A 24296-nucleotide genomic window follows, 5' to 3' on the forward strand; every position below is an offset into this window, starting at 1 on the left:
GTATGTACAATGTTTATATTTGACAGTAGGATATCTGAGGCACAGGTAAAGAGATCTGCACTTCCACAGCTGCTATTATGAATATGTAACAGTACTGAATTTTATTGATTACAAGCTAAAACATTATTGTAAAGACCTGACCTTAAATCTGGTGAGTGTGTTATTCAAACTAACAAGCAGTGACTAATGTAATACTGTACTTTCCATTTGGAATACAACATAATGCCAGCACTCTTTCCTTTTACACTGATATAGATGCAGGTTCACTGTTATAATGATAATCTGCAGCATGCTCTTGGTGTCCCTGGTGCATAGGTCATAATTTACATTGCAATAGTTATGTCAACTTAAACATGTATTGTGTAGTTTGGAAGTGTGGTTTTCTAAATGACAACCCCGGTCTACTCTGTAATACTGGACTGTTGTCTAAACATACTAATGCATGCATAATCTTGCATTAAAATGGACAAATGGATACTCCAAGTGTTTAGCACATTAAGCTGTATTTATTCCTAATGCTAAAATAACAGTACTGTTTTGAAGCATACATACCACTTGCATTACTCATCCTTCTCAATCTTCCCTCATAGGCTCGCACATGTAGTGTTTGCTCTGCATTAGCTCTGGGGAAAAAAATAAAATATATTAAGATTAGCAATATAAACAGGTGCAGCTCTTTCATCATTCAAGCAGTGCCTGTAAGTGATACGCACACATCTGTAGAGTGCCATCAGACCTACATTCATTGATGCAATGATCAAGGGTATCCCTCTTCCTCATCCTGAGGTTTAGATAGTGATTTCTACACTGTTCACCAGTGCAGTGAATACTGGTTACACTGGACAAATCACAGGCCAAACTATTCCTTGCATCTGATTTGTAATCTGATCTATGATAGTGCTTCTGCCACAGCTGGGGACCATAATCATTCACTAGGAGTCCAACAAACACTTTGGATGCCTGCACATCCCGCCTTTGTGAATTAAATCTCAAAACTTTGCCCTGAATGCCAGCCATGTGTAATACAGACAAACACCAATGTATGATGTCTTTTCCCACCAATTACAGGTATAATAGATACTGAGAATGCAGAACGTTCCAATCTGCAACATTTGAAAATGGCACACACTGCTTAGCATTGTGCAAACACAGGTAACGTGTTTGCGAGAAGCTAAATATGCACAATATGTGAAATATTAATTAAAAAATGCACAACTGCCATAATATGACTGTCTTATCCATCAGGACAATAATTATGACATAGTAAATACTAGGTCAACTACTATAATTTAACAAGTGAAATGAGACACCATTAAAAAGGACATAATTTTCTGCTATTAGAACCCTGGACTTTAGTTATGGCAGTCCTACACTCATAGTTTTTCCGACAACAAGAATAAATATAAATGTGTCTAGACATCATTTCATTGCTGGCTATTACAAGGTCACATTCAAAAAAAACAAGGCTGTGATACTTGCATTCAAACCCAGGACCCATGCGAACTTAAGACTGGCACTTAACTCCTTGCACCACAAAAGAGGTTGCATAAGTTGTGGCTATATTGTAATTCCTTGTAAGGTTCATGCTGTTACATGCAGAGCAATGCCACTTAGTGGTTTTGTGCCTTGCACATTAAAATTAATTGAATACACCCGAGGTCTACTGCTAGATGTCTGGATCATGTCTGCCATCTTGGTAGTTTACTTTGGCCATGGCGGCCCTATGCACAAACCAGCCAAGCAGAGCCAAAGCTGTGGGGGCTAAGCACAACATTGCTCAAATACATGCTCAACATTTAAGAAATAAAAAGTGATAACAAGCAGAAACAGAAATCAATTTATGATGTATACAGTTCAGTTTGTTAGTACACAAGGAATATGCCTACATACATCTACAATCCAGATCAACATGCAATGTAGATTCAGAACAGTGCATGGGTGCCTTAAAGCTGTTGTTCTTACATACACCTCGGTTACAAGCAGTAACAATCATTCAGCACACAAGCACATTAAATAGGAAATGTACATTTATATCAAAATAGTATATTAGTAGTACACTTAGTGAAGTGTTTAACTTGGAAAATAATACACTTACTCCTTACACAGGCTGTTATGATTCTTGTTTTCAAATATACAACACTGTCTTAACATGCTGTGTTCCTTGGTTAGTCAGCAATTATCTGACCAGTACTGTGCTATACGGCATGTGTGAAAACAATTATATATTATTGCCTTTACAATTTTGAAGGCTATTAACTGGGAATATGTTATGCAGTTTGCATATAAGTAAAGCCAAGTTGGCTAGCATAAATAAGCATTGACTGTTATTTTTTTGTCGGTGTGGAGCAAAGGCATCCACCCCTACATGAGCTTGTGAGATATCCCTCATAGCATACATCTGGATCAGTTGGGAGATGTGGTACATATGGGATTCATTTTAACTGCCAAATTTAGTACATGATACACATGGCAAAAAACATGACTTGGCAGTTTGAGTTGTACACCTCATGGTTAATGTAGACCTTATCCTATTCCCCATTTCTTGTTGTTATGTGTACATGACTCCAGTCTAAGGCATACATTAATTTAGGCTAATGCAATACATGTTACAATTGTAACATTCTTCTGAAAATATACTCAGAACTAATGTTTAAATTTGCCATGTTGTAGCATACCATGCAGTGATGTTCTGAAGATCCTGGAAGGTGATGCCTGTAACACATGAAGCATGCCTCCTGGTAGGTTGTGAAATGTCCCAGTGACTAGGAAGAGCATTTAAACACATACCTTACTTTCTACTGGAATGGTTTCCTGCACTTGTCTGTGTCTCTGAATCAATGCTGAGAGACGGTGCTCAGTTTCTCCAGTGTCTATGTGCCCTGCAAACTTTTCATCTTTTCTGTGTATGGCTATTGCCATCAGCAGCAGTGTCTTCAACTTGTATCACAGATGTATTCAAATAGCAGCAGCTAATATCCTATGTGCATACTTTGTGTCTGTACTCCAGTATTTTCTCAATCCACATAAAAATAGAGGATGCAGACAACATGGATGCTTTTATATCTTGTTGACTAGCTCCACAAGATTGGGTGATTAGCATGCAGTTCAGCTGTGTATGCTATGATTAGCATCCAAGCACATAGTAGGACACAGGCAATCACTTATTGATGTACTCCATTATAAAAAGGCAAACGTGTACCTGGGCAAACTGATGTGGATGAGAGTTATTGCACGGTTGCATGTCAGGTACACATTTCTTGTAATTCAGTATATTTTAACAGAGGGGTATTTTACTCCATCAGGCATGCATCCATCTTGTAACCTAACTAATGTATATGCTGGAATGTAGATAACAATAAATGTGAAGTAAATCTGTATGCATTTGTTAGAACCATACTCATGACATGGCCTTTTTTACCAGCAATGTAAGAGGTACAGAGGATGTAGAGTAGGCTGAAAGTATAATGCTGTGTGGTAATTATGTACACATGTTCCATGCAAAGATCTTTTGAAAGTTCTTTTAACATTTCACTGTTTTTTTTGGGGGGGCGGTGATGTCCTGCTGTGGCACAAACTACAGTGGAGTGTTATGTTGGGTGGGTGACATAGTTCAGTATCTGTTAGGGCACAATCAAGAATATGTTGCTCTTGTTACTCTCTTAGTTTTGTAACCCCCCTTGTTATTTACTGGCCACTGTTGAATCTTTACATTGTAATCCACTGTTGAATACTGAGAGCCTTCCTTTGCTGCATTATCTGTACAGTAATTTGTTTTTACTTCTGTGATCCTTATATGTGTTATCATTATTTTGTCTTTCAGTTAATAATATGCCCCCTAAACATAGGCCACATTTCTCTGAGGCAGAAAATGACCTGATTATAGATGCAGTCAGACAATACCATGCAGTCTTGCTGTGAAGAGGGTAGGGAAGAATGACTGAATGTGGGGAACTCTGGGATGACCTTGTCCAAAATATCAACAGGGTGTGCCAACAGAGTCGCACATATGAGCAGGTGCATCACAGAGCTAGTGATATAATTCATGCAGCCAGGAGGTGTGTAGCTGGAGTGGAATGTGATCATCAGGTCACTGCTGGTGGTCTGCAGCAGAACAACCCCTCACCACCACCAAGGAATTCCTGGCAAACATTTCCATTAAGGAAAGCTCCCAGTAGTGTATCAGCCAGTGTGTTCTTGATGTGGATGACACTCCAGCATCTCAAGAGGAGCTTTTAGGTAGGCTTTGATAGATCATCAGCAGAATATAGTTGCATTCATTCTGTAATAGTGTATATAGTTTTAATGTGTGGCAGGTTGCTTGTTTGGTGGAGATAATTAAGATAGCTGCAGTTTTCATGTCCTTTAACTGTCACAGAGGAATTTCTAGCAAACATTTCCACACAGGACAGCTCCCAGGAATCCTTGAGCCAATATGTTCTGGATGTGGCTGCCACTCCTGGATTACATGAGGAGCTTCCATGTATGCTTTATTACATCATCAAAAATAGTGCTGCATTCATACATAAGTGTATATAGTTGTGTCAAACTATATTTCTGTTGGGTGGGGGTATTTCAGATAGCTGCAGTTTTATGCTTATTTTAAGGTTGTTTAGCTACATTCCTGATAACATTTCTTTGAATGTACATGTATATAGGTAAAAGTATCAGTCCCTGTTGTACTGTTAAATGTGTGGTGCTGTTACCATTACATCTTCCTTTACTTTTCCATGGACTGTCAGGAATTCACCAGGCAAGGCTGCAGCAGTTGGTAAGTGGAATAAGATTTGGTTTGTACTGCATATATATATTCTCACATATCTGCTAAAGTGTCTTCTCAGGCCTCCTGTATGTATTGCTGTACTGTCTGCTTACCTGTCCACTACACAGATTTTTGCAGAATGTCAAGATTTTTTACTCATATTTCTGGCCAATATTTAAAATCATAGAAACTGACTGGCAGATTATTGACAAGTCATTAATGATGGCAGACATTAAATAATATGACACATATCTTGCATTCATACTGTATACCCTTCAGAAATACCATAGTGAAGCAAAACCTGTTATTCTATCAACTGTCTAGGTCTGTAGGAACTTTATGTCACATCTGTCCCTATTCTTGAGCCTTTGTCCACCCACTGTTTATAGCTATGTCCACACTTATTGTTGTAAGTGGTTGATAGGTTTAAATGTCTGTAATAGTGACATCAGTGTAACTTGCTTAACATATATTGCAACATAGTAGTGCAGGTATTAATGTCATCCTGTTTTTCTTCCTTTTATCACAGGTGAGCATGGAAGTGGTTCTGTGTCCCCAGCACCACCAGATGTCATTGTCGCATCAGAGTCTGATGATGATGGTGGCCAAAGTGAGGCACAGTCAGGGGTTGCAGAGGTTGAATCTGACACCAAAGTTGACATCCAATACCCCCCTCAGGATCCCCAGACACAACCAATATGCCTATGCATACCCAGTTGACTGAGGCCACAGATATTAGACAGTTGGAGGGCGAGGACAAAGACCAGGGAAGTGTGGCTACCATGGCTTAAGTGCCTGTTGACACTGTCCATAGCCAAACTGTTGGCTTGATAGGGGTGTTTGTCGGAGGATGGCTGTCCCTCTACCACCTGGTGTTGATGCCGCTTCACATGTAACTCGATGCATGTTTAGAGCCATAATGGAGGTACAGGCATGCTCATAATGACACTCCTGAAGAATGCTCAGGGCGCTAGATGCAGCACATTCTGACATCCGTGACCACCTCCACCATGTTGTTGATGCACTGGATTGGTTCAATGAAATGTATGACTAGGATGTGTCCATGAGAGAGTGCAGAGTATCTGTCATGGAATGCACATTGTCTGTGATGGAACATCTGCTGGGAGGGTAAAGTCGACCTTATGGGCATAGGTCAGCAACTACATCTGCTGAGAGCCAATGTGGCCATGCCCAATCAAGCTCCCATAGTGGCAGTACATTCACTACTCCTTCAGACAGAGTTCTGTCCACACCCAGACATAGGAGGCTATGGGATCATGGTCCTGGGCATTCCCTCAATGGGAGCACATCGAGCAGACATCAGTCAAACTCTGGTAGTAGCACACCATCTGACATTGGGAGTGGTGGTGGCAGTTCAACTCCTGGCAGAGCCAGTTCTTGTGGTCAGGGACAAAGGCGAACTGTCAACTCTACCATGCATGGCTCTCATCTGTCCAACATACAGACTCGTCAGGCTAGCACTGCACTTGGCTGTGTTCATGCTCACACTCACACACCAATGTCATATTGAGAGCACCTACTGACACACATGCTATATTTACGTGGTCCATCTCTTTCTGCTTCCCTTGCTGACTTACACACACATTCACTAACCTTTTCTGTCAGCCTAGGCCTCCTGCACCCCACACAAACCACCCTGTGCAAGTGATGATGATTTTGCCACATCCCTGTTGTATATCTTTTGGATTCAGGGATAATAAAGCTATGTGACTACCTACATTAATATGTATTTTATATCTCCATTTGTGCTGTTGGACTGATAATTGTACCTGTCAGTTATACTGTACTTATCCATTTACACATTTGCCAGCATAATAATTCCTCTACTTTCTAGTAGATGCTTTTGTAAGGCTTGTGAAGTCAGTCAATGAAATGTGTCTTATTAATATATACAACCTTCTATTTAAGGATTGTTAGTGCTAACTTATGAGTGCACTTCCAAAGTCAAACCATCATATTTTGAGCTCTGGATTATATGCCAGCCCTACAGACAAATCACATCAGAACAGTAATAAGCTATGTTTTTGTTTTGTTTTTTTTTTTTATTCATAGACATCACCATAGGTTCCAAGGTTCATAGGCTGTGACTAGGGTTTTGGCCTGATGGTGTTAAGAAGCAAAGCTGATACCTTACAATATAATATGCAATGTCAGATATAATGCATAGCTATGATTCTTCTAGAAAGTGCCCCCCAATGTCCAGGAGACAGTCAGCAGTGATCCATGGCAGATAACATTTTCACATCAAGTCAGCCAGCCTGTACTTAAACATGTTAATGGAGGTGCTCTGCTTGACATAAACTGGAAGTCTACTGCAGAGGAATGACAACCTTTGAGAGATGTATGTGTCTATCCAGTATGTCCTATATATGTCATAGTGTACATTGACATCCCTGAAACAAGTGACTGTAGTCCCATATGACTTAAGGATGTGCAGCATATTCATCCCATTTGGGATACTGACAGCCATCTAATGCATAAATGATCTGCCTGAAAGCTATATATATGATACTATATACAGTGACAGCTACTTCATTATAGGTTCATAGGTTCATAGGTTTATACTAGGCTATCTGCCCTAAGGCATTTATAAGCCTAGCCCAAAGTTTTGTGGCTTACGCCACCCCTTATGTTAAAAAATATTGTGCCCATTAGTTTGTTTTGCCTCTGTCCAGCAGTGACACAGAGATGATTCCCGGGGTAAACCTATGATCTCCCATCCACCGGTCAAGATTTCTCTTGAACAGAGCCAGCGAGGTGCTCTGCCTCCCATGGACCGGGATTTTATTCCACAGCATAGGGTGTCTCTGAGTGACAAATCTATCCCTCCAGCATGTCTTATTTATATCCGTGCTAAGGTTTAAGTCGCTTGCTCTAGTGGATCTGGTAGATTTGGATTTTTTGAGGTGGAGCATGTCCATTAATTCTGGGTTGGACATGGCCTTGTATGTCAGGCACAGGTCACCTCTGAGCAGACGGTATGCGACTGAATAGAGCTGGAGTTTCTTCAGTCTGGCAGCATATGACAGATTTTGGAATCCCTTTATCCTTTTGGTGAGGAACTTTTGGGGTCTCTCCAACTGCTGCAGGTGTCAGGTGAGATACATCCCGAATGGGGCATTGTACTCGATCATTGATCTGATAAGTGAAGAGTACAGAGGAACAATGACCTCACTTGATCTGGATGTGAATCCCTTCATGATCAGGTGGGCAATGTAGAAGGTCTTTTTAACCACTTTAGCAATGTGAGTGTCAAAAGAAAGGCCACTGTCAACCTGGGTCCCCAGGTCCCTGATAACCTCTTCTGTGCTTAGTGGATTGCCACCTATATGGTAGCTTGGGGTTACCTTGTTTTTCCCGAAGGGTATGACTATACATTTTTTGGCATTTAACTTCAGGCCATGGCTCTGGCACCAGCTATCAGTTTCCGTGAGACCCCTCTGAAGGATATCTGTGTCCAATGTACTTTCCACTATGGCGCCCAGTTTGCAGTCATCTGCAAACTTTGTCAGCCATAGTCCTCCTATGTTTGCCTGTACTTCTGAGAAGTAGATGCCAAACAACAGGGGGCCAAGGACTGAGCCCTGTGGGACACCACTTGTGACCGGCTTGGAGTCTGACATGGTGCCAGCAACTCTGACCCTGTGGGTTCTGTCCTTTAGCCAGTTTGCAACCCATCTTGTGACATATGGGTTTACATTTAAGCTGGTAAGTTTCTCTATAATACCTGAATGGGGTATTGTGTCAAAAGCTTTTGCAAGGTCAAGGTAGGCTGTATGGACTGCCTTTCCCTCATCAATGGCCTTGGTGACTGTTTCGAAGAAGTCGACCAAGTTCAAAAGGCATGATCTGCCCTTGACAAAGCCAAACAGGGTCGGGTCCAATGTCTGCAAGTCCCCTATGTCTTTGTTTATGAGTTCCATTATGATCCTCTCCATAGCTTTGCAGACCAGGCTTGTTAAGCTTATGGGGCGGTAATTACCAGGGTCCGTAGAGGCACCGCCTTTGTGGAGTGGGACCACAGTTGCCGTACGCCACTCCTTGGGCACGTATCCTGTGGTAAGGCTAAGATTAAACAGCTGCCTTATGTGCAGGTTTAATTCCTCATTGAGTTCGTGTAGCACACAGCCGGGGACACCATCCGGTCCCATTGATGCTGTGTTTTTAGCTTTAGAGAGAGCAGCTTTTACCTGCACATTTGAGATGTCTGGGAGGCTACACTCCGCTGGGATAGTTATCTCTCCTTTTGTGGGGGAGAAGGGGGTGAAGTTTGCACTGAACCTGTCCGCCAGTATGTTGGCAATGTCTGTGGGTTCAGTGATTTTTGTATCATTTTGGACTAATTCTGAGCATATCTGGGAGATTCCATCCAGGTTTCTAACATAGCTGAAGAAGGCCTTATGATTGTCTTTTGAATCTATGGCAATTTTTCTCTCAAAGTTGGCCTTGGATGATTTTATGAGTGCTCGTATTTTTTTACTAATAATGATCAAGGGTGTCTTCTCTTTTATGGATTTTGCTCTATCATGTAACAGCTTTCTCCTCTTATTGTAAAGTTTGTTAATGGCTGGGGTCAACCAGACTGGAAGTTTGCCCTTTGTGGAAAGAGTCTTGGTTTTATTAGGGATTGCCTGATCCATGCAGTCCTGGAGGTGTTCGTAGAAGGCATTTGTAAGGGCTTCTGCAGCTTGGGTTGTGGTTTCCAATGGCTCGGGGGCCTTGAAGGATACCACACCAGTCTTGAGTAGTGTGAAGTTTGCTTTAGAGAAGTTCTTCACTGTGGTCTTTTTTGTTTGGGGTGGGGGCGGGATGTGAATTTCCATGCCCACAGAAGGCACATGTTGAAGACCCTCTGATGTTTTATTACTCAGAAATGTCTGAGGTCTTTCAACTTGCTGCAGGTATCTGGTACAATACATATCAATGGGAGGATTATATTCATTTAAAGGGTTGCTGATGGATGAGTTTAGGGGACTGATAACATAAACTGTTCTCTGTGTAATGCTTTTGCTAATCGGATGTAAGATGTAGAATGCCTTCCTCCTCACAGTACACACAGGTTGCAGTTGACATGTGTTCCAAGGTATATTCATACAGAGTTTGTGAATACTGTATTCTGGGTTATTTTTTAATAAGCAGGAACATTTATTACCACAGGGTATAGTGATGCATGCTTGTGCAGGTGTTATAACACCCATGGCTTTGTCAGCAGTCAATAGTGGGAAAAAGATGTTTTGCCACACATCCTCTGCTTTTCTTTTTTGTCCTTTTGATATGTATGTGGCAAACAAGATGTGAGACAGCACTGACAGTTCTGTTACCACACAGATGATAGGTCTGCTGCTTGAGGTGAGGTCTCCGACTTTGACTTGAGTGTTGCTGGTTTGTGATCCCATTTGCAACCCACCTGATAACAGAAAATGGGATATTTACCTTGGTCCATTTCTCAGTGAGACCGAATGTTGGATTGTGTTGAAGGACTTGGCCAAGTCAAGATAGGATGACTGCACAGCTTTGTCTGTGTTTCTGATCACAGTCTTGACTTACCCCCAGGTTTGGCAGGCAAATGCTACCCTCTTTTAGGCAAGGTTCAAATAACAAATTAATCACCATAACAGGAACAGGCAAGCAAAAACTGAGGGTAATGCTACTCAGTGCTAGAAGTCTAAATCTGAAAGTGCACTCACTCGAAGCACTCCTTAAAATAGAGAACATCAATATCTGTGCATTGACTGAGACCTGTTTCAAGGCTCCAGAGAGCACTGCTGCACTACCAGGCTATAACTCATACCACACTTTTCGGCCATGTAACCTGGACCGAAACACCAAAGGCGGAGGTGTGTCCATATTCATTAAGGATATCCACACCTCCAGGCTACTTGTGCAGCATAATGCATCCAAGGTTATCCAAGTGCAACTAACTCTGGGCAAAACTGCAATCCAAATTGTAGCTTGCTACAGATCCCCCACCGTGCCCCAGGATTTACACTCCTCTTTTCTTGATGTACTGGAAAATATTAGGGTTCAACCAAACACCCAAATAATGGGCAGCTTCAACTACCCCACCATTAACTGGGAAAACTACTCATGTACCAATTCCTTAGCTCAATGCTTTCTGGAATTCATAAACTCCAATGCTCTGGATCAACTTATACACACCCCTACCAATGGCAAAAATATCCTAGACCTAGTCCTTACCAACATGAGTGACCGGTATTCCACAACTGAAGTCAACTCCTCGTTGGTCTTTACCGACCATAAGCTAATCACCCTTGATATTCACATCCCGCCCGCACCCCCTATTAAGGAAACCACGGTAAAACATTTCTCCAAAGCCAACTTCATGCTTTTTAAGACAGAAGGGGTGAACTTCATGACACCCATGCAGATGGACAATACAGTTACAACTGCTGAATCCTACACAAATGCACTCTATAAGCACTTACTCGAGTGCATGGATCTTGCTATCCCAAACAGAACCAACAAGCTATCCTCCAAAAAAGGAAGCCAATCTGGTGGTCCCCTGCCATAAACAAACTGTACAACAGAAGGAAGAAACTGTTGCAAAAGAGAGTAAAATCCCATGTGTGGAGGAGCTCCCTGGTCAGCCTCACTACGAAGCTGAGATCCCTTATAAGATCCTCCAAAGCTAGTTATGAAAACAAAATTGCCACTAATTCTAAGGACAACCACAAAGCATTCTATAGCGATGTCAAGAATCTCGTTGACAACACCCAGATCTGCTCTGAGTTACAGACAATGTCACGAAAATTACAGAACCAACTGATATTGCCGACATCCTGGCAGATAGGTTCAGTGCTAACTATACCCACCCCACCCCCCGCCCCCTAAAGGGCCCATATCTATACAGGAAGAATGCAGAGTCCCTGTAATCTCAACTACGCAGGTAAAAGCTGCACTCTCTAAAGCCAAAAACACAGCATCCATGGAACTGGACAACATCCCAGGCTGTGTTTTTACACGAACTTCAGAATGAACTGGCTCCCCACTTAAGCACCATGTTAAATAATAGCCTTGCATCAGGCTTTGTGCCCACTAAATGGTACACAGCGACAGTTATCCCACTCCACAAAGGGGGAGCCACCACTGATCCCAGGAACTATCGACCTATTAGCCTGACGGGCTTGGTCTGCAAGGCCATGGAACGTATCATCATGGAAATCATAAACAAAGACATTGGTAACCTCCAAACTCTGGATCCCACCCAGTTTGGGTTTGTGAAAGGCAGATCATGCCTCCTGAACCTGATCAACTTCTTTGAGGTAGTCAGCAAAGCCATAGATGAGGGTAAGGTGGTTCACACAGCCTATGTTGACCTCACCAAGGCTTTCAACACCATCCCCCATTCTGGAATTATAGCTAAACTCAATAAGCTAGGTATAAATCCCTACATCACAAGATGGGTTACCAACTGGCTCACTGACAGAACACACACTGTAAAAGTTGCAGACTCCAAATCTGACCTTAAAGCAGTGACAAGTGGAGTACCACAGGGTTCTGTCCTGGGACCTCTTCTGTTTGGTATCTACTTCTCTGAAGTACAGGCTAACACAGAAGGTCTCTGGCTAAAGAAGTTTGCAGATGACTGCAAACTAGGAGCCATAGTCAAGTTCCCAAATGATGTGGACATCCTACAGAAGGGCCTTGCTGAGACAGATGCCTGGTGTCAGAACCATGGCCTCAAGCTCAATGCCAAAAAGTGTAGTGTCATCCCCTTTGGTAAAAACTCTGTACCCATGAACTACCACATAGGCAGCAATCTACTTAACACCAAATGTGTGATAAGGGACCTTGGGACCCAGGTGGACAGTAGTCTCTCCTTTGATAGTCACATCACCACAGTAGTCAGGAAGTCCTTCTATGTGGCACACCTCATCATAAAATGGTTCTCATCCAGGAAAAAGAGGTCATTGTTCCCCTCTACTCGACACTCATTAGACCCATTATAGAGTATAACACCCCTTTTGGAATGTACTTCACAAGACATCTGCAGCAGCTGGAAAGGCCACAGAAGTACCTCACAAAGAGGATTACTGGCCCCAAACAAATGCCCTACACTGACCGCCTCAAAAAACTCCAGCTTTATTCCATAGCATATTGCCTACTCCGTGGTGATCTCTGCCTAACATAAAAAGCTATGCCAAACCTAGAGCTATTGGACATGCTACACCTAAAGAAATCCCAATCCCTCCCAGCTACACACCCTAGGGACCTAAACCTTGTCACCACAATAAACAGGACATGCTGGAGGGATAGATTCCTGTCCCAGAGACTTCCCATACTCTGGATCAGGCTACCCATCTATGTCAAGCAAAGTTCTTCATTAGCACTCTTCAAGAAAAATCTTGATGAGTGGATGGGAAATAGGAAATACACCCCGGGGATCACTTCTGTGTCTCTGCTTGACAGTGGCACAGGAAAATAACTTTCTTGGGTGACGTAAGCCAGGGAACCTTGTTCTCTAGGCTTACGTAGACCCTTGGGCCGATAGTCTAGCACCTGCCTATGAACCTATGGCAACAGCTAACTAGAACAGATCTACTGTTTGGAGTTCACCTTTATCCTTTTTGTCTGATGTGCAAGCAAATTGTTTTCATTGCCTTATAGCAGAGGCTGAATAAAGTGATGGGTCTATAATTTCACTTGATTGTATTTTATATCTCCATTAGTGTTGTTGCACTGATAATTGTACCTGTCAGTTATATCGTACTTAGCCATTAACACAGTTACTAGCATAATAATTCCTATACTTTCTAGTTGATGTTTTTGTAAGACTTGTGTGGATGGGAAATGGTCACTGTATTCCATTCAGTGTGGACAACAGCAGTACTCAGATTTGAATGTGGTGCCTAGTAGAGTTGCTCACTGTTGCAGCACAAGAAGAACACAACCCAGAATGTCAACTGGTCCCAAGGAGACTGTGCTGCTAGCCTTGGAGAGAGCAGTGAAAACTTGGTCTTTGTAGATACCACAGTTTGGAGACAATGATGCACACATGTAGTAAGCTTGGTGTTGTGAGAGGGGCACTTTACAGCCAACTGCGGGTCAGTGTGTGCAATACCATCCAGAATCAGTTTGCAGATGTAAATGAAGACAGGTTTATGGTTAGCCCTGTATATGTCTTATAAATTATTAGCATAGTTGCTATATGGGGTTTTTTTAAGGTATCTTATGTGTTTGGGTACACTGAGGTGAGTGACCTTCCAGGACTGTTTCGTAGATGTTGAATTTGTAAACAGCAGCTTCTTACACTTACTGTATAATGTAGTAATGACAGATCTCCACCAGTCTGGTTTTTGTTTTCTGGTATATCTGTCTTTGAGCCTATTAGGCATGGCTGTGTGTATACATTTGTGTAGATGTGTGGACAGGGCATCAGGGTGCAGCTTACTACAGCTGTTAATGTTCATTGTGGAAACCTGAGCTTGGAAGCTGATTACACTATACCTTAGGAGGGGGTAGTTACCTTGGATGATGTTTTTGAGATGATGTTTTTGAACCTGACTCCTCATTTAGGCAGTTCAGTAGCTATTCCAACTTCTAAACACACTTTGTTATGGCTGGATTAACAGTGCAGGGCACTACACATGTGCCATTACATTGTTCACTCATATAGTTGAGGAACAGGTCTGACATATTACAGACACTTGTGAGGTGGTGCACTATTTCTTCCATAGCATTTCAGTTTGCAAAGTCCAGGAAAATTTGTGTAAGTGAGTTTTTCCTCCAATAATTATCCAGATGAGGCATTATCTGCACTGAGTCCAAAAAACTCATGTCAACTAGGCTAACAGGAGAAACAGAAAGAAAATGATAGTTGATGATGGGAGGTTTGAACTTGGTATCTGCATACAGAATGTAAAAAGGAGGGGAGATATGTGATCCGAGTGGTGTTTCCAGGGGACTAGCCTATGGGGTGTACACTAGGAGGTCCTTCATAAGGTGGATCTATAGTTCTGTTATTGATAGTCAAGTGGTTTAATTGCTGCTTGTTATGTAACAGAAAGTATGACAGCTATTTTGAGTTGTTGCGGATCTGCTCTGCTACAGAGCAGCAGCTGATTGTATTGGAAAATAAGTATATTGGTATTTCTTTATGTATGAGAGCAAAGTGTGAAGGCCTCTGCACATAAACCAGAACAGAGCATGTCTTACAAGGAAACACTGTTAAAGATCACACTGACCCCAGAAACACTAATCTTCAAATAGATACTCCTATGTACACTCCTGCCACAGGTGTACAGGTAGGATTTCTCCAAAAACAGATGTCATCTTAATCTTCTTCTTCTTTTGGCTATAACCATCAGATATCACCACAGCAGATCATATGCTTCTGCTTCCTCCATTCAACTCGATCTTGCTATATCAAAGTAACCACCTGCATGTACGCAGTCACCACATCCATGAACCTTATCTAAGGCATTCTTCTTTTCCTTTTACCTGCCATCTCCATCCTTCTCCCAATATACCCAACATCAGTCCTAAGCATATGTCCAAAGCCTCTTAATCTCACCTCTCTGGCTTTGTCTCGAAGTCGTACAACCTGAGCTGACACTCTAATATACTGATTACTAATCCTGTCCATCCTTGGCACACCTAATGCAATTCCTAACATCTGGAACTCTGCCTGATCCTGTTTTGTCTCCTCTCTTTTTGTTAATTCCACCATCTCCAACGCATATAACATAGTTGTTGTCACTACCATCTTGTAGACCTTCCCTTTCAGTGTTATTTTATCCTGTCTGTCAGAAATCAATCCTGATACTCTTCTCCACCCACTCCACCATGCATGCACTGTCTTCTTCACCTCTCTTCTACACTCACCATTACACTGAACTGTTGATCCCAAGTATTTTAAATCACTCGCCTTCACCAACTCTACTCCATATACCTTCACCAACTCTACTCCTTGCAGTCTCATGATACCCCTATCCTTCCTTTTATTCACACACATATATTATACTTAGTCCTGATGCCTTCAAGGATAAACAGTACAAACTGCCAATGCATTAAATAATCACAATTTAGTTGACTTCAATAACTTAATTTAACACTGAAAATTCACACAAACATTTAAAGTAACACTGCATTGATCAAAATATACCTAAATCAAACCAGCAACCTTCACATAAATTGCACATTGACCAAACCTTAAAAATTCAACACCACATCCTGATTAAGAACGCTGGGGGAAAGAGTGCCATAATTTAATATAACTGTGGTTTCATGTTGATTTATATTCCCAGGAAAGTCCCCTCTCTCCCCCACCACAGGTTGTGCTAAAACACTAAAAATCAAAGACTCACCCTCACCAGAATGTTCCCTATGAAAGTGCTAGTTTTCACTGTGCAAACATGTATTTTGGGCTGTAAACATGAAAACTGTCATGACAGTTTTTTTTTTCTTAAAGCACTGCCATTTTTTTCTAAGCTGTTAATAATTTAGTTTTCTATGCATGCTAATGCACTTGGATGGATGTTCACTAGATATTATTATATAGACGTATTTTTATATTTATAGTGTTCTAGTTTGATTATGTTTATGGTTAGATAGTTGGATCATAGGAGGTTACTAGGCTAATGGCCCTGGGGCCCTTACAAGCCTAGCCAAGAGTTTATTCCCAAAAAGGTAACCTCAGTCAGCACCTGTCACGCCTGTCAATGAGGGATATGGGTGGAAACCCTGGGACAAATTTGTGGTTTTCCATCCACTCATCAAGGTTGCACTTGAAGAGAGTCAGTGAGCTACTCTGTTGGATGTGTATGGCAAGTGCTATTCCAGAGGCGGGGCAGCCTCTGTGAGACAAATCTGTCTCTCCAGCAGGTTTTGTTGATGCTGCATATCCAAAATTGCCTTGCAGGCGAGACACAGATCACCTCTGAGCAATCTGTATAATACCGAGTAGAGTGATAGTGATTTGAGTCTGTCCACATAGGGCAGGTGTTGAAGGCCATGGATTCTCTTTGTAAGGTATTTTTGTGGCCTTTCTTTCAGTGCAGGTGTTTGGAGAGGTACACACCAAATGAGGCATTATACTCAATTATTAGCCTAATGAGAGAGGAGTACAGAGAGGTAGTAACCTCCTTTTTTTCTGGATTCAATCCCTTTACTTATGAGATGAACCAAGTAAAAGGCTTTTCTTATCACTGCTGCTACATGATGGTCAAATGTGAGATTGTTGTCAACCTGAGTATCCAGGTCTGTCACCACAAGTTGTGTGCTCGGGGGGTTCCATTGATGTAGTAATCAGTAGGGGCATTGTTTTTGCTGAATGTTACAATAATACATTTTTTTGCATTTAACTTAAGGACATGCCTTTGGCAGCAGTCATTTGTTGTTGTGAGACCCTCTTGCAGTACTTTATCATTTGGGAAGTCAGCAACAGCACCCATCTTACAGTCATCTGCTAACTTGGTCAGCCACGGGCCTTTTGTCTTTCCCTGAACCTCTGAGAAGTAGATGCCAAATAGAAGGGGTCCCAGGACAGATCCCTGAAAATACCACTAGTGATAGGTCTGCTGTCAGAGGTGGAGTATGTGTTTTTTTTTTCTATTTTCGTTCTTGTCATGACCTGATGATGGCTTTATTACATTAGTTAGCCTAAGGTGATTTTAGTTACAAGTCTTTTTTATGTATATCTTTTTATGCATATGGTATGCTTTTCGTAATACCTGATCATGAAATGTGAGTTGCAAATAGATAGCCAGTGTTTTCCTTAACTGGGATTGATCTAATCAGTAGCACTGTGTGGGGGTGGGTATTTGCTGTTCTAAAATGCACTTTTACAACCCTGAATAGGCTGGTTTAAAATTAAATAATATATATTTTCCACACCTACTTCTAAGTATATAAAAGCTGATAGGTTTAACATTGTTAAAATATTTCTGATTTTTTGTAAATGAGGATCACTTGTCTATGATGAATAAAGGCTTTTTGCTTTGGATCACTACGAGTTTCATAATTTTTGGAAATTATTGTGATTGAGTTCATCAATGTAGTTTTAAGACCACTCGTTTCTCTGTTATTTTATATATATATTATAAGGTAGCATTCAAATATTAATCACCGCAATATCTTCCCTAAATACAATATTTGAGATAGTTTGTTTTGGTCATAGGCTATTAGGCTTTTTTATACAGGTCAAAGCATTATCCATCCCTATAGTGCCTTTTTAGGCATTTCTAAACAGACAAATCTTCCAGTATAACAAAAGCTACTCAGGACAAGCTAAAGGTTTTACTGCTCAATGCTACAAGCCTCAACAAGAAACTGCATTCCCTGAAGCTCTCCTCACCCTGGAAAATGCTGTGCAGTTACTGAACCATGGCTCAAAGTCACAGAAAGCACTCTGGCATTTTATGGCTATAATGGAGTTGTACCTATCTACATAAAGGATAAGCACATCTCAAGGATGGTCAAACAACAAGACATGCTTGAGCTACTACATGTCCAAGTAACCATGGGAAAAATCCATTACCATATTCTTGCTAGCTACAGGTCCCCCACTATGAACCAGGAAATCCATACAGCATATCTGAGAGTACTAGAAACACTTACTATCCAGCCCAATACCGCACTCATGGGTCATTTTAACCACCCTGCATTAATCGGGAGATATACACATCTGCTAACATGCAAGCCGAAGGATTACATTACTTTGTAAATTCAATGGCCTGGAGCAGCTATTGTGCACTCCCACTAGGGGAACAAATATCCTAGATCTGGTATGCACAAATATGGGAGAGTGCTGAAAACCCCTATTATTTATGTCCTCACTAGTAAGATAAGATCACAAAGTGGTCTTCCTTGAAATAAAGGTAAAACTAGTTCCCCTCACCTAACCCCCAAAACTTTAAGAACTTCTCTAAGATAAATTACCCCCTATTAGGGCATGGCATAGCTAGTTTCCAAGCTCCCCCAATTCCAGAAATTATAGAAACCTGTGCAGGGTCATACACAAAAGCTCTATATGACTATATAAACAACTGCATAGAAACAGCAGTACTAGATGGAAATAAACCTTGGTCAAACAACAAAAACAAGTCACCCTAGTGGACCCCTGGTCTTAATAGGTTATACAACAACAAAAAAATAAATAAAATCCTGTTGAGAATTAAGAGGGAATATGCACAACAGAGCAATATGTCCCATATGAGTCTAAACAAGTAAACCAGGGAACTAGACAAGTCTCTGAAAGCAGACGTTGAGGTAAAATGGCCTCCAAAGTTAAGGATAACCATACGGCATTTTTCAGTTATGTCTGCAATCTTAAGGGCAACACCCAACAATGTGCAGATTTAGTTGTATATGGCATCACCTATACTCAAACAGTAGACATAGCTAATCTACTGGCTAATAAATTTAGCTCAAATTTCACCTCCCCATCACTAACAGTGCCCTCAAGAAATACCATCCACCACTCCATTGCAATTATCACCAAAAAATAGGTTGCCACTGTGCTTTCAAAAGCTAAAAACATGGCTTCAATGGGGCCTGGCAATATACCAGGTTGCCTCTTAAACAGCTTAAATCAGGAATGTATCAGGTCCATTAGGACCTCTATTTAACCACAGGCTCTGGACCAGCTTTGTCCTGACAGAATGGAGGACAGTAATAGTCATCCCTCGGCAAAAAGGGGAATCATCTACTGACCCAGGAAATTACAAACCCATAAGTTTGACTAGACTTATATGTAAGATCATGGAAATAATAATCATGGACCTGATAAATAATGACATAGCAGACCACCAAACACTGGACCTAACCCAATTCAGCTTTGTCAAGGGCAGGTCATACTACTGAATCTGATGGATTTCTTTGAGAAAGTCACTAAGTCCATGGATGAGGGTAAAGCAGTGCATACTGCCTACCTCAGCCTGGCCAAGGAATTTGACACAATTCCAATTCCATACTCAGGTATTATAAATAAACTTACCAAACTCACCATAAATCATTATGTCGCCAGATGAATAGCCAGTTGGCTCACAGGCAAGACACATATGGTTAAAGTTGGTGAATCCAGATCCAGCATGAGGCCATTTACTAGTGGTGTGCCAAAGGGCTCAGTACAGGGACCTCTCTTGTTCACAATATACTGAATTAAAGGCTAATGTGAAAGGCCTCTGGATGACAAAGTTTGCAGACGACTGCAAGCTGGGGGCAATCACTGAATCCCCCAGTGAAGTAAATATCCTTCATCAGGGTTTAGATCAAACAAATATTCCGTGCCAGAACCATGGGTTAAAACTAAATGCAAAAAAAAAAAATTGAGAAGACAAATATCCCTGCAAATTACAACATCAATAGCATACCCCTTAGAATAGACTCCGCGGTGAGAGATCTGGGTACACAGATAGATAGTAGCCTGATCTTTGACCGCCATGTATTCACAGTGATGAGGAAATCCTTTTATGTGGCACAACTTATAAGTAAAGGTATGGCAACCAGATCTAAGGAAATTATAGTTCCACTGTGCTTTGCCCTCAATAGAACAATAATCAAGTACAGTGTGCCATTTTGCATGTACTTCAATAACACTTACATCTGGAGTGACCTCAGAGGTTCCTCACAAAGAAAATATAGGGTATAAACAACATGATTTATGCATACTAAAAGCCTTATCTTGTTCCTCTGTCTCCTACAAACTATTAAGGGGTGACTTATGCCTGACCTACAAGGCACTCACAAATCTGGCCCTGATGGAGTTGCTACACATTCACAAGTCAAACAGCATGAGGGTCACCAGATCTAGGGTAGTGACAAGTTTAAAGGATTTATGTTCATGTAAACTTTAGTTAATGGATGGGGTATTCCTGACTAAGGGTCACTATGTTGGCAGCTGTATACTGTACATGGTTTGTTGACAGTTTGTGTATGCTCTCATGTCTTAAGAAGTCATATAAGGCATACAATTACTTATGGGAGTGTCTATGTGAAGTGTTATCATCTCATGATTTGGTAACTGAAGTTCAGTTCATACTATGTGACTTTGAAATGGCTGCAATTAAAAGCGTTAAACATACTTTCCATGATGTAAAGTGTAAAGGCTGTCTGTTTCATTTCTCTCAAGCGATATGGCGAAAGGTACAGACTCTTGGGTTGTGTACCTTATATGGCAATAGTGTACAATTTCACCTAGCTGTAAAGAAACTGATAACGTTTTAATTTTTGCAGGAAGATGAAGTAGTTAGTACTTTCAAAACTATTTCAGAAACATATCCTGTTGAAGGTAAAGACTTACTGGTGTACTTTGAGGAAGTATACATTCTTGGACGTGTTAGGAAACATCAAATTAGGGCAGCTCATATTTCTAGATTCCCCCTGCCTTTTCTATCTCATTCTGGAATGTTTCAAGTTTGAATGAGCTATCTCTTCCATGTACACAAAACTATGTGGAAGGTTGGCATTGTCGTGTACGATGTCTGTTAGGCAGGAGCATCTCAGAAATACCAGCTGTTTTGAAAGTCCTTGTTTATGAACAGAACCAGGTCAGTGAGTTGAGGCTTCAATTACAATCAGCCTGTCCACAGTTACCTAAGAAAAGGAAGAGTATTGACAGGCAACGGTGCATTCAGACTGTGTTGAATAACAGGAATGACTATTCAGCAACTGATTTTTTACAGGCAATAGCTCTACTGTTGAGAGTGTAGAACTAAGTAACGCTGACATTATAGTGTTAGAATTATAGTCTTTTATTTTACTGAACATGACACTGCCACGTATTATGTTTAGAATAGTAGAATAATTACAGCACAAATAATGTGTTACATTTATGTTTTACGTGGAGTTTCCACTTTACAGTTTTTCATTTTCTACAGTGTGCGTCAGGAAGATAGTGTTATATGTTAAGTTTACATGTAGTGACACGTTATATATCAGAGATACCTAACAATTTGATGTTTCTCATTTCATTTATACTTTTACATTACGTTTAGGGAACGGGAGTTGCAGATGGCCAACTATGCATTTTCGATATTTGTGATATCGACGTCTTTAATGTTTGCATAAATTGTCCTTCGATTTAAAGCTGTCGGCCTTACGGTATTCGGCTAATTTACCATTCAAAGTGGTGATATAAACCCATAGTGCCTATGCCCTCATGGATAGTGGCAATCTATAAGATACTAATTCCACAGGCACAAATTCATACCATCCTCTTACACCTATTGAGCAAAATCAGGTTATATTGGCTAGGCTTGTAAGGGCCCTTAAGTCATTAGCCTAGTAATCTCCTATGAACCTATGACATAATGTGTGTGTGTGTGTGTGTGTGTGTGTGTGTGTGTGTGTGTGTGTGTGTGTGTGTGTGTGTGTGTGTGTGTGTGTGTGTGTGTGCGTATGCTTACGTATATATGCACGTGTGTCTGATTTGCTTAGAGTTAAGAAGTACTTTGCAGCTCTCAAAAGCATCATATTGGCAACACAGAAGAGGAACAGAAGTTGCAATTAAGAGTGATGAAAAATGTTCACTTATCTGTACCTCTATAGCAAATGTGAAGACACATTTAACCCATAAGTCATGTGCAGAGTATAATAAATAAGTACGCAGTGTTCCTCAGGAAGAAATGCTATATCTGTTTTGGCGTTATTTATTCAGATGTGTATTTTTGCTTGATCCTTTGGGTTGTATTGCATGCTCAATAATTATCTTTACCGAAAGTACATTCTATAGTTTTGTGCTTTCACTACTGGACATTTAAGGAATATATATATTCAAAGCAGTACTGCTTCCTATGATTCATCATTTCTAAATACTTATATTACTTTGAAAGATGTTATTGTGCTGTACTAGCTGTCTTTTAAAAATCATATAGTATATCTCATTCTGTCTTTCTCTCTCTTCACATTGATTTTGTCACTTGATTTTATTATATTTTTTTCTTGTTCATCCACCCATCTTTGTCCTTACTGAGAAACTAAGAATCACTTAGTTTTTCAGAGGAGTATCACATGTGATTTCATCACCGCGGTCTAGTCAAGTGTGTCACTTCTTTATGTGAACTCACTGGATAACAGTTAAAGAAAACTATGGAAAAATGTTTAAGCCAAAACCTGCATCAGCAGCAGATCTGAATTATTTTCAGGTCATGTCACTTTGAAGGAAAAATGCTAGCATGTGTGGGTTAGTGAGAGTTAAACTCTGAGCTGTGATTTTTTTTTCCCTATGGGAAGCAAAATTCATACATTCCTTTAGGAGTCACAGCTAATAAGATTCTGATGAGTATATTAAACAAATCCATATTACACAAATTAAAATGCTCAATCTACCTTTTAAATATCAGGCCTTGTCTGTTTTGTTTTCCACAGAACACAAAACTAGAATATGGTACAGTTCTTTGCAGAGTAATAGGCTTACTACTGTGTAATGGCACAGTAGTAACATGGACATGTAGTTAGAGAAATGTCTGTTGCGTTAATGGGATCAAAATGGCTCCAAATTGCCACCTAGTACTAAAATTGGCTGAGCTAGTATAGCAGATGTATTTATCATTTCTGAAACAGCTTTGCCTTACTAGCTAAGCTTTTCCTCAGTGTAAAAAGACAATTGTTGATAAAAATGTTCCATTAAATGTTTCAAGCTGTTCTACTGAGTTTGAATTTTAGGTTTTCTGTTGTTTGACTTGTAGGAAGGGATTACAGGGTACAAAATGTGTACTGAATCATTTCCTGCTATTATAATCTGCGTGAGATCCATAGTTACAAAAAAACTGGCTAAGCTAACTTTTATTCCTTTCCACTGCTTTACTGACTGCTCTGTAACTGCTTTGGTTAAACTGTAATTCTTTTGTAGGTTCCTTTTCACCAACAGTTTGTTAAAAGGGTTTACAAAACACTTCTATACTTTTTTCCTTTCAGGGTAGCAAATAGTTTCCCATTAAAACAGTGTGCAAGCAGGCCCTAAGAATCACATGTTCAGTGTTTGAGAATATTACAAAATCTGAAAAAAAAAGATCTGTCTTTCTTCCAAGGGAAACTAAAATTTCGTGTTAATACATTGACATGATTTTTCCTCTTTTTTTTGATGGTCTGCATCGTGCCTTTTCATAACCTTTGTTTTAGGATACTTTTGATTGATTTCAAATGCCCATTAGTTAAAACTGTACACCATCTGCAGATGATCATAGTGAAAAACATTTAATTTTTTAAATGCAAACAAGAGGCTCAGCAAGATTATACAGTCATACCACAATATTTCTGTAAGGATGTCATCAAATGTGACCTCAGACATGGACATCAGTGTTGATTTAGAATATCAGGTAAAGCTCCTTCAGAACTGTAACAATTTATATTCCTGCTCATTGCAATAATGGGAAAAAGTTCAGTTCAGTACCATTAGCTTGCTTTTCTAAAAGCTGAAAAGCTGAACGGGTAAGACTCAGACAGGATTGGAAAAGTTATTTGGCATCAGTAGCAGTTCAGGAGGAGACCCTGCAAAGCCTTGTCTCCCTCTTCCTTTCAATATATCTATTTATCTTTTTGTCCATCTATCTCTTTA

The sequence above is a fragment of the Protopterus annectens genome, chromosome 2.part2 (genome assembly GCF_019279795.1).
Source record: "Protopterus annectens isolate FY-2018-M chromosome 2.part2, PAN1.0, whole genome shotgun sequence".
Taxonomy (NCBI): Eukaryota; Metazoa; Chordata; order Ceratodontiformes; family Protopteridae; genus Protopterus; species Protopterus annectens.